This window comes from Stylophora pistillata, chromosome 4 (genome assembly GCF_964205215.1).
Source record: "Stylophora pistillata chromosome 4, jaStyPist1.2, whole genome shotgun sequence".
NCBI lineage: Eukaryota > Metazoa > Cnidaria > Anthozoa > Scleractinia > Pocilloporidae > Stylophora > Stylophora pistillata.
Window position 1 is genome coordinate 38,460,952 of NC_142522.1, and position 10,675 is coordinate 38,471,626.

The 10,675-nt window shown below is 40.9% G+C and overlaps 1 long non-coding RNA gene across 1 annotated transcript; it reads left to right on the forward strand.

Moving 5' to 3' along the window:
• Positions 1-3,720: 3,720 nt before the first annotated feature.
• Positions 3,721-6,154, forward strand: LOC148733634 (uncharacterized). Its single transcript, XR_015999838.1, has 4 exons — positions 3,721-4,324; positions 4,770-4,873; positions 5,724-5,819; positions 6,026-6,154. It is a non-coding gene; the product is annotated as an uncharacterized LOC148733634 (long non-coding RNA).
• The last annotated feature ends 4,521 nt before the right edge of the window (positions 6,155-10,675 follow it).

The window sequence follows — 10,675 nt, forward strand, 5'->3', positions numbered from 1 at the left end:
TAAGCAGTAAGAGTAAATCCAGTGGACTCAGACACACCGGTGTAGTAAGCAAGAGCTGCTTTTGGCCCCAAATCCGTCCAGTCCCGGCGATGATAAAAGATCAGCTTATTAAGGAGATCAGACATTATTAAGACATTATTATTATCAGACATCAGAGATTTGTTCAGTCTCATTGCCTGCCCCCTTGGGATGGTACGGTGTTGTCCTAGTTTTCGCTGCGTCAATCAAATCGCACAGTCCTTTCAGCAAAGCTCTATCGACAGTGGCTCCTTAGTCAAAATGGAAATCCCGAAACACCCGAGAAGGCGTATATATTCATCCATTACCTTCTTCGCCATTACATTCTTCTGTGGAGACGCGGTGGCCTCATGGTTAGTGCGCTCGACTCCGGATCGAGTGGTCCGGGTTCAAGCCCCGGCCGGGACATTGTGTTGTGTTCTTAGGCAAGACACTTTACTCTCACAGTGCCTCTCTTGACCCGGGTGTATAAATGGGTACCGGCAATTTAATGCTGGGGGTAACCCTGCGATGGACTAGCATCCCATTCATGGGGAGTAGAAATACTCCTAGTCGCTTTATGCTACAGAAACCGGAGTTAAGCACCGGCCTAATGGGCCGCCAGGCTCGTAAACAGACTTTACTTACTTACCTTCTTCGCCAGTGTGACTTCTCACAGTGAAGGCTTGAGAAAACTTAATAAAATGATAGGAGACTACCAAAAACCACTCATGGCCAGAGGTAGATCTTGGAGTGGAAGCCACAATGTCTAGTGCGACCCTCTGTAGGGGGTGCCCTACCTTAGTGTTTCTAAGAGGTGCCTTTGGCAGCTTGAAAGGGTCGTTGACTTCAGCCAAGTTGCGCTCGATTTCCGGGAAGGCTTCCTCGCGTTAAGCTGTTCATCTAAAACGGCCCCTCTTCTGGCAAGCACGGTGCTAAGTGGATGCGTAATTTGGCACAAATTGTCGAAAGTAGCCAGACATCCTCAAGAACGCTCTCAGCTTACTTTCTTCAACTGGCACCGGCCACTTCTTTAAGACTCTTATTTTCCCTGAATCAGTAGATATGCCCCCGCCCCCCAGGGATACAACATGACTTAACACAACCACTTGTTCACCCAAGCCCTTGCATCTCTTGGGGTGAATCTTCAAGCCTGCCTCTGTCAAGCGTGGCGAGAAAAGTGACAATCTCCTTTTATGCTCCTGTTGAGTTCGATCAAAGAAAATGATATCATCAACTTCTCACTGGACAATCTGACCAGCATAATCAGCATAATGCCTTCAAGATAAGGTACATACCCCTCATAAAACGCGCAGGTATATTCCAAAGGCCAAAGGCGGATTTGGTAAAGTGTTGCGGACGATGTCTATTCCCGATCTTCCACAGCCAAATCAATTTGCCAAAATCCCCTAAAGAGGTCGAGATGGGGAAACCACTATGTCTGGGATAAATGTCATCACTCTGAGAAATAGGGTACAAGTCTTGCCTGGTTACCTAGTAAAGAGCACGGTAGTCTTCACAGAAACCATCAGGTTTCGGTACTAAAACCACCGTAGAGGACCAAGAGGAATCGGATGATTCCATAATCTCTGCTTTAAGCATTTCACCAATTGGCTGCGCATTTCCTGCCTTTTGTGAAAGGGTACTCTTGGAGGTTGATGTGAACAGTCAAAACATGCTCTGGAACCTTGTCCAGATTCTACGCTTTCATTCCTACCTTGCTTCTCTACAGGAATATTCTTAAGCTTCTCAAAGATTTCAGCTTGCTGTTGAAAAAGCTTCCTAGCCCAGGATGGGGTACTTGAATTCCCTGTTGGGAGCAATACTTCTCCTGATCCCAAGACGTTTTAGACATCATTCGAGCAGTTCCCTTATTGAGCACTTTTTGGTTTGATTCATATCATTGAGCTACCACAAAGGCCTCATCCAATGTATTGGGCCCCAGATCCAACACCCCCTCGCGCAATGTGATAGGGGTCAGGGCACCCACGAAGAAATCTTTGGCAGTGCGATTGAGTTTATCCGCGGATAATTCGGATAGGCCAGCTCCACAAGGCGAGAAATGTCGCACCTCATGTTGACGAAGATCTTCGTCAAGAGCCCTAATAGTCCATTTTACAGTTGTGTGCTTGGTTGCCAAGCCTTTGAACGGGAGTGAGGCTAGGGATGACCTTGTTATGATACAAACCTTGCTGCCTTTCAAATGAAAATCCGACTTTGTTATCATGCTAACTAGATACAAAGTTGAAATGGTAAATTGGCCATCGTAACGATTACAAAAGCTGACGTTTCGAGCGTCAGCCCTCCGTCGGAGCGAATAGGATACAGGTCTCTATCACAACAAGGTCATCTTTAGCCTCACTCTGAATCGAAGGCTTGGAAACTAAGTACACAACTGTAAAATGGCCTATTGTGCTCGTAGAGTGGAAATGTGTACTTGACGAGATGAAATCCATCTTTCACAGCGCGTTCAATGGTCTTCCAAGTGGTTGTGTGTTCGCCGGTCCGGTTGTAATAGGCCTGCTCGGTAATGCCTTTCAGGTATGCGGGCAATATATGACATTGAAGCTCAGGGCTCCACTAGTTAAAGGTCAAAATACTTTTAAATTTTCGGTAAGAATTCCATATAACCCCATACACTAATTATGCATTCAGTCTTTGTCCAATGAAAACAATAGAACTCTGCAGAGACTAGTAGTCTTTGTGTTCAAAATTTTGATATTTTTTCTAAGTATTTTTTAAAACAGGCTAAATTCGGCCCGTTTTGGCTTTGCAAAACAAAAAATTTAAGGCATTTTCCAGAGGGTTTTAATTTTGAAATATAATTGAATGTTCAGTTTCGTGTTGAAAGCGTATGGTTGGCCGAAAAATAATATCAAGGTTATCTTCATGCTGTAATGTTTGTCAATGTAAAGTTTAAATAAATGTGGCATCTTACCTGTTCTTGTGGTTTTGGTTGATTCTTTCATTATTCTTTCGTGCCCGACCGATGAAAGTAGATCACAAAAGCCGGTGCATACAGCGATGGAAAGAAACCTTTATTAATCTAGTCTTTCTGGACTCCATAAAGGTAGGCGATATTTTCGATAATGTTTCCAAAGAGATCGTTTCTGTAGTGTTGACGCCGCGTATAATCTTGTAGGTAGCCATCGAAAAGTTCTTTAGATGTTACTGTTCGGGGCAAAACTCGCTTGATTCCCCACAATGTATTTTCGATGCCCTGTGTGTTGGCACCAGTGTCTGGGTCAACGAAGTTTAGCCTGTGGCTTACTGTGAGATGATCATAGCCCTCGTCATTTAGGCAATTGTAAGCTCTCCGTAAGTTGCTCATCACGCGTGTCCCCAGCAATATTTGAGCTCGTATGATGGGAAATTGTGTATCTTTGTCCCTATGCTCCACCGGAACAAGGAAGCAGGCCTTGGTTTCTCGGAAAATCATGCCACCGAATACCCACTTTCCTTCTAGTCTATTCGATGGCGCGACCTCAGTGATACTTCATCTTGCCAAAGTTGAACTCATCAATAGAAAGAGGGATAAATAAATTTTGCTTTTTATGTGGTATATGGCAAATCATAAAGAAGAAGAAATGCATTCTTTAGTGCAAAGGGGATCTTTTGGGCATTATAGCAATGCACATATTGTTATGAAATTTTTTTCAGTGAAAGGTAGAACAAAAAGTATTGTTTGGAAGATAGAACCAAACAGGGCATCTTGTTTTATCACCTGGCCGTTACCAGTTTCTGGCATATCTATAACAACTTTTAGAAGCTCTGGCTACATTTAGGAGATATCTAGGTAATCAATCCGTTCTTGTGCTACTGCTGTAGCAACATTATATCAGGACTGGTGTTTTCCGAGCTTTCTGTTTTTATTTAGTCGCTCACTGAACAAATATAACTATTTCCTTCTCATAAAGACCTTATGCATATTTGACCGTTGCTGATTCCTTTTTCTTCCTAATAGTTCGCTTTTAGAGCCAGGAAGAACATGAAAAACTGCTTCAAGATGGTTTGAACATTCATGCAGACGTAAGCAATCGAGGCAAACGGGGCAGAAAGAGACTAAGGATGTTTCAGTTAAAAATCAAACTTTAAAAAGGAAAATATACGTTTTAATTTCCCCTACAGCCGTTGCAGAAAACTCTAAGGTTAAACTGCCACTGACTCATTCACCTAGTAATTGACAATTGATATTTTTCAGGTCAAATGTTTGCCAAGAAAGTCGTGACAGCTCCGTTTCAACATCTACCCTTGTGTCAACTGTCAGTTATGAACACTATACTACAGGCTGTGGAATTTTTAATTGGGGGCGTTGTAAAAGATCTAGGTTGGTTTTCTTTACTGAAATACCTTGAAAACAATGACATTTTCGAGAAGGGGGCCTCATATACATTTCTTCTTTTTCGCTGAGCTAGTTTCTATCAGTGACTGCTCTTTTTTTCACTTTTCTCGGACGTTCATTTTCATTTAAAATCAGTTAAGATCGGTGGTGAGATTTGTCCTGTATTTGCACAATAGTTGGGGCACTAACCAGGCTCAAGCACTGACAAGGAGCAACGTTCTACTGCCTTCGGACTTAAGCTAGGCACCTTCCCACTACAGTGCCTCTTTTTCGTCCAGGAATACAAATGAGTACCAGCAAAAATGTCAGGGAAACCGCGGAAATGTTGAGAGTAACTTACGATGAGCGATTATCTCGTCTACAACATGGGAAAGAAAATCCATTTACAGCGTCAAACCTTCGATATTTAAGAGTGCTTTATGTCTTTCAGATCTGTAACTGGCTACAGGTGGAAGACGATCTACCGTTGGAAAACAGACACATACTTAAAATGCTGCAGTGGATGGAGAAAAACCGGAAGTGACTGCTCAAAAGGTTAGATGTAAGAGGGGCTATGTAGATTCTGATCTCCTACACAGTCCATATTCTTATGCAGTTATCTTAAGACGATTCGCGATTTCAAGAGAATTATAGGTAGTATCCGGTCGTTTCGTACCCAGTCGTTTCGTAACCAGTCGTTGCGTACCCAGTCGTTTCGTACCCAAATATCAAGTTCATAGATTCTTACCCAATTCCTACCTCTCCCAGTACACATTTATTCCAAATACCTCACTCACGAGCGTCTGAACATATGTCAGTTTTTGTGTACGACAAGTTAATAGTTAGCGAGTATCAAATATGCGAAGAAAATGAAACAGAGCTGTGTACGAAACGACTCTACTTACTGAGCGCGGAACGACTTAGGTGGTGTGATTTGACTGAGTGCGAAACGACCGGTAACCATGAGAAGAACTGAAAATATCCAATTGTTTAGTGCATGATCATTTTTTAGGTACTTTGTGGTTAATAGGCAAGTAGACATGTAGAAGAAGAAAGCTGACGGTCGGGTATCCACATAAATGCAGATGACATACAGCTAATTGCAATAAGGTTGTCATAGAAGAAAACAAAAGCAATAAGCCAAATAGGAATTAATTAATTAGCCATGTGATTTACATTTGTGTATTTTAATAATTTAACAATTATTTAAGAAGTCATTCACAATAACAAGACACAATTCTGTAATTCCGCGATTAGAATGACACCAAGAAACTGAAGCGTGTGTGTTGTGACTGTTGCAAGCAATGATAATTAAATGCTAATTAATTTCTATCTGGCCTTTTGCTTTTTTCTATGACAACCTTATTGCAATTAGGTGTATATTAAGCTTTCTTTGTTTCAACAGCCATTTGCGACTATGGCTGCAACAACAGAGGAACTTGCTATTATCCGAACTCATGCCGCTGTACTTCTTATTGGACAGGATCTACCTGTAGCACCGGTAAGGGGAAAAAACAAATGAACAGACAAACAAACAAACAAATTCATGAGACGGAAGTCATCCACTTTTCTGTGTAACAAGTTAGAAATTATGAAAATAGTCTGGATAAGTATATTTATTCACTAATTAACACAACACATTCCCCACTGATTGAGCTGAATTTTGTCAGTCAGCGATAAACCACGGTGTCCGTCTACTTTCGACAGATGTGAACGAATGTTCTTCAAAGAATGGAGGTTGTCAGCAGATATGTAACAACAGAAGAGGTTCATCAAATACCTGCTCTTGCTACAGAGGGTACCAAAAAGACCCAAAAAATAGCCAAAGATGCATTGGTAAGAGTCAAGTTTTTGCACACTTAACTGTAATGTAATGTTAATATGCATTGTAACGCTGTGGCTTAACCTAACTACTTGTCCTTCTGTGTGCAACAGATGTCAACGAATGCCGATGGTACTCCACGTGCACTTGCGCAGGCGGGTCATATTCCTGTGGAAAAAGATGCATTAATACAGCTGGAAGTTATCAGTGTCGCTGTGGAAGTGGTTACAGACTACAGAGTAGAACGGTGTGCACAGGTATGATTACAACATCATAAGGCCTACTCTGGGACCTTAAGTTGCCTTAAGTTGCCTTAAGTCGCCTGCAGTCACCTAAAGTAGCCTTAAGTTGCCTTAAAGTGCACCTAAACCCAAATTGTTTTTCGCTTAACGAAATAAGCTTATTTTTTGGAGTATTTCTGTGCAAAAATTTTTTAATTTGCTCAAATCTTTAATTTTCTGTGCCCAGTTAAAATACGGAAAATCGGCCGCCATCTTGCCCCACGACCGAGTTTAAAGAGGAATGGCTCTAGCGGGCAATGTGACGTCAAATCGAGAACACGAAGGTCTGCATTTCACACATTTTCACTTGTTTGGGAAGGTTGCCATCGATATTGTCCGAATATGCCGACTAGGTGTGTTGTATGAGGAATGTAGGAAGCGCGATACCCTCTTGCAAATTTCGCACGTTGCTACATCCTTCTACAACACACTTAGTCGGCATATTTTCGGACAATATCGACTACAACCTTCCCAAACAAGTGAAAATGATGTGTGAAATGCAGACTTTCGTGTTCTCGATTTGACGTCACAGTACCCGCTAGAGCCATTCCTCTTTAAACTCGGTCGTGGGGCAAGATGGCAGCCGATTTTCCGTATTTTGTCTGGGCACAGAAAATTGAAGATTTGAGCAAATAAAAAAATTTTTGCGCAGAAATACTCCAAAAAATACGCTTATTTCGTTAAGCGAAAAAATATTTTGGTTTTAGGTGCACTTTAAGTCAGTATTGGTCACGCAATGTTATAAGGGTTCCACCCTAATCCCAATTTGCCACATTCATCCCACTTTAATCATAAGGATCAGACGAGGAGGCATGGTGGCTGAATAGTTAGTGCACTGGACTCGACATTAGTCCAGTTTTGGTGTCTAGTGTTGGAGCATTGCATTTCATTCTCGAGCAAGATACTGTGAGCTCAAAGTGCCTCACCTTTTCCAGGTGTAAATATGAGTACTGGTTGGCAGGGGGGAGGTAACCCTGCAATGGGCTATGAGTTTAATTATTGTTATTTTGAGGTTGGCAATGGCTTCCATATACATAGAAACTCCATTTAAACAATAGAGTGCTTCTGTCGAGGAACTATCGGCTGATAATTGCCCCGCGGAAATTTGATGTTCTTAAAACAAATGCGCTAGTTTTAAGAACATCAAATTTCCAAGGGGCAATTATCAGACCGATAGTTCCGAGACATAAACACTCTATTGTTTTTATTGTTCACCACTAAATTTTCTTCCGCGCCTACAGCTTGTCACAAATGTCAATAATTCGCAACCGTACATTGGCTAAATAATACGTTATACCTGTCAAAATTGAAAAGTCACTGTTTTTTTCGATCTGTCTAACTTCGCGGCCGTCAAACTATTCACAACTTTTCACGGATGAGTACTATCAATCCAGGTATTTTCCGCGGACGGGCACTATCCATCCGGGTATTTTCCGCGGGCGGGCACTATGGGCTGATAGTGTCTCTCCACGGATGAACACTATCGCGTCACGTGATCGATTTAAACCAATAAGAACCGGAGAAAATTTAGTGGTGAACTATAAGGGCTGATAGTTTCTCTCCACGGATGAACACTATGGCGTCACGTGATCTATTTAAACCAATATGAACCGGAGAAAATTTAGTAGTGAACTATAAGTGAAAATAGTCATAATAGTAATAATAATAGTACGGTATTTATATAGCGCTATTTCTATCACTATCCAATAGCGCTGTACAGTAATTTTATAAATCGGATCGATAAGATTATTAAAACCATAAAAATCTCTAAAACATGAGTAAAAGAAACTAGCTAATAAGGTAGTCTGTAATAATGAAAGTAAAAACTTTAAACTTATTTTGAAATTAACTAATTTCCTAGCCAATTAACTAGCTCACCAACTAATCAACTAATTTACTAGCTAACTATCTAGCGGCCTAACCTACTACTTAAATAATTAAATAGCTCAGTAAGGAGTAGTCTAATTATAAAATTTGTTAAAAAGGTATGTCTTTATACAGGTCTTAAAATGTGATAGCGAGCCGCTCACTCTTATGTTGTTTGGAAGAGAGTTCCATAGAGTCGGTGCTATAAAAGAGAAACACCTATGACCATAACTTGCTAACTTAACAGATAGTACTTTAAGTACAATTTTTTGAGGAGGACCTCAGATTTCTGGTCGTTACATAAGGCTTCAACAGTTCAGTGATGTAACTAGGGGCCTGGCCGTTGAGCGCTTTGTAGGTCAGAAGTAGTATCTTGTAATCTATGCGCTGGCTAACTGGGAGCCAGTGCAGCTGCTTTAAGATAGGTTTGATATGGTCGTACTTTCTTGTATGAGTGACGACACAAGCTGCGGCATTCTGGACATTTTTTAAGCGATCTATCAGGAATTTGGGCAGTCCGTATAGTAGCGAGTTGGTGTTATCTAGCTTAGATGTAATGAATGCATGAACTAACTTTTCAGTATCTGCTAGAGATAGGCAGTCCCTTATCTTGCTAATGTTTCTAAGGTGGAAGAAACAGGCTTTGCAGGTACTGATGACATGCTTATCTAATGACATGTGCTCATTGAAGATAACTCCAATGTTTCTTGCAGAGGGAGATGGCTCGATCCGCTCACCAGACACATTAACATACTCTACTAATGGGGGTGGACGGTGTCGTGCGCTCAAGATCAATAGCTCCGTCTTTTCTCTGTTTAGTTTCAATTTATTGCACACCATCCATGAGTCTATCTCAGAAACACATGCCTCTATTTTTGCTATAGAACTAGGTTGTTCGGCTGGGTTGGGCTTGAAAGGGAGATAGAGCTGGATGTCATCGGCGTAGAGATGGTAATTTAGTCCGTGCCGTCTGATGATGTCCCCAATGGGTGAAGTGTGAAATAAGTATAAAATCGGACCCAGTACTGATCCCTGGGGAACACCGTACCGAAGTGCTTTCGTCTTTGACTTGTTTCCATCAATTATTACAAACTGTTTTCGGTCCTGGAGATAGGATCGAAACCATTTTAGCACATTTCCTTTTACTCCATAGCGTTTTTCCATTCGTTCTAGTAGTAGATGTAGTCATGCACCTATCTAGCCCCTATGCTGGCATGGGTAATTCCTACATGTAGACAATACTGATGTAGGTCTATGACGATGTATACTCTTCCATTTTCTTACTAAAACAGCTATCTGTTTCAACAAAATTTCTGTCTTGTATTTCATGATGAAAAAGTTGATAAAAGGGTTGACATTGTGTATTATCATCAGGATATAATAAATATTGAATCACAGCAAACCTACAGTACCAGATCATCAAGACAAAACGATAGAAAGGTATTTTGGAGAAAGGCTCAATTCTTGCCACTCACTTATACCTTGAGCAGTATAAATAACATTATCAAAAGCCAACTAACTTTTTTCATTTAGAATGAGACAGGGAAACTCTACTAGACAGCAAACTTAACCAAGCACGATGAGTGATTCATTTTATAATTCTCAACAATGTTCTCGGGCTGCCAAATCGGACAAATTTTCGGCACTTTCCAATCTAGGTCGACTTTTGGGAAGGCCGTCTTGCAGGAATACACCCAAAGCAATTACTACTTTCTTTTTTTTTTTTACCACAATTGTACATAAAGTTATGTTGCTTCAAAAAAACAAATTCCTGCTTGATTCTATGTGTTACGAACTATGATCAAATTTTTTTCACGTGTTTTACAGATATCAACGAGTGCGCCTCACACAATGGAGGTTGCAGTCACCAATGCGTGAACTATCGTGGCTACCACAGATGCAACTGTCCAAGGGGTTTCCGCCTCGTGAACAGTAAATCTTGTAGAGGTAATTTTAGAAATTATAAAAACATTATTGTTCTTGAAGAAGTACTTTAATGTGTTTTAGAGGAAGGCAAATAAACCTCACAGTCCTCTAAGGTCACTTCCCACCTTCGAGGGTGTCCTTCGAGAAAAAATTCGTACGCGCGCTAGTCTCAAGAAACCCTAACCAACTATATATCAAAAGAAAGCTTAATAAAAATATCTCATAGCAGCCATGTTTTTTTCATCTCACTCTGTTGAACATCGAATAATGGGCAGAGTTGACAAAGGAAAGACCCACAGCCAGAAAAGTAAAGCCAGAGAAACGTTGGGCTAAAAAACTCGCACCTCCTCAAACATTGAAAAGTATTCTAATTTTTGAGTTAATTGTTATTTTCAGATGAGTTTTTGAATGTTTGAACTGCATGGCATTTGGGCGACGCCACGCATTGTCTTCTCAATTAGT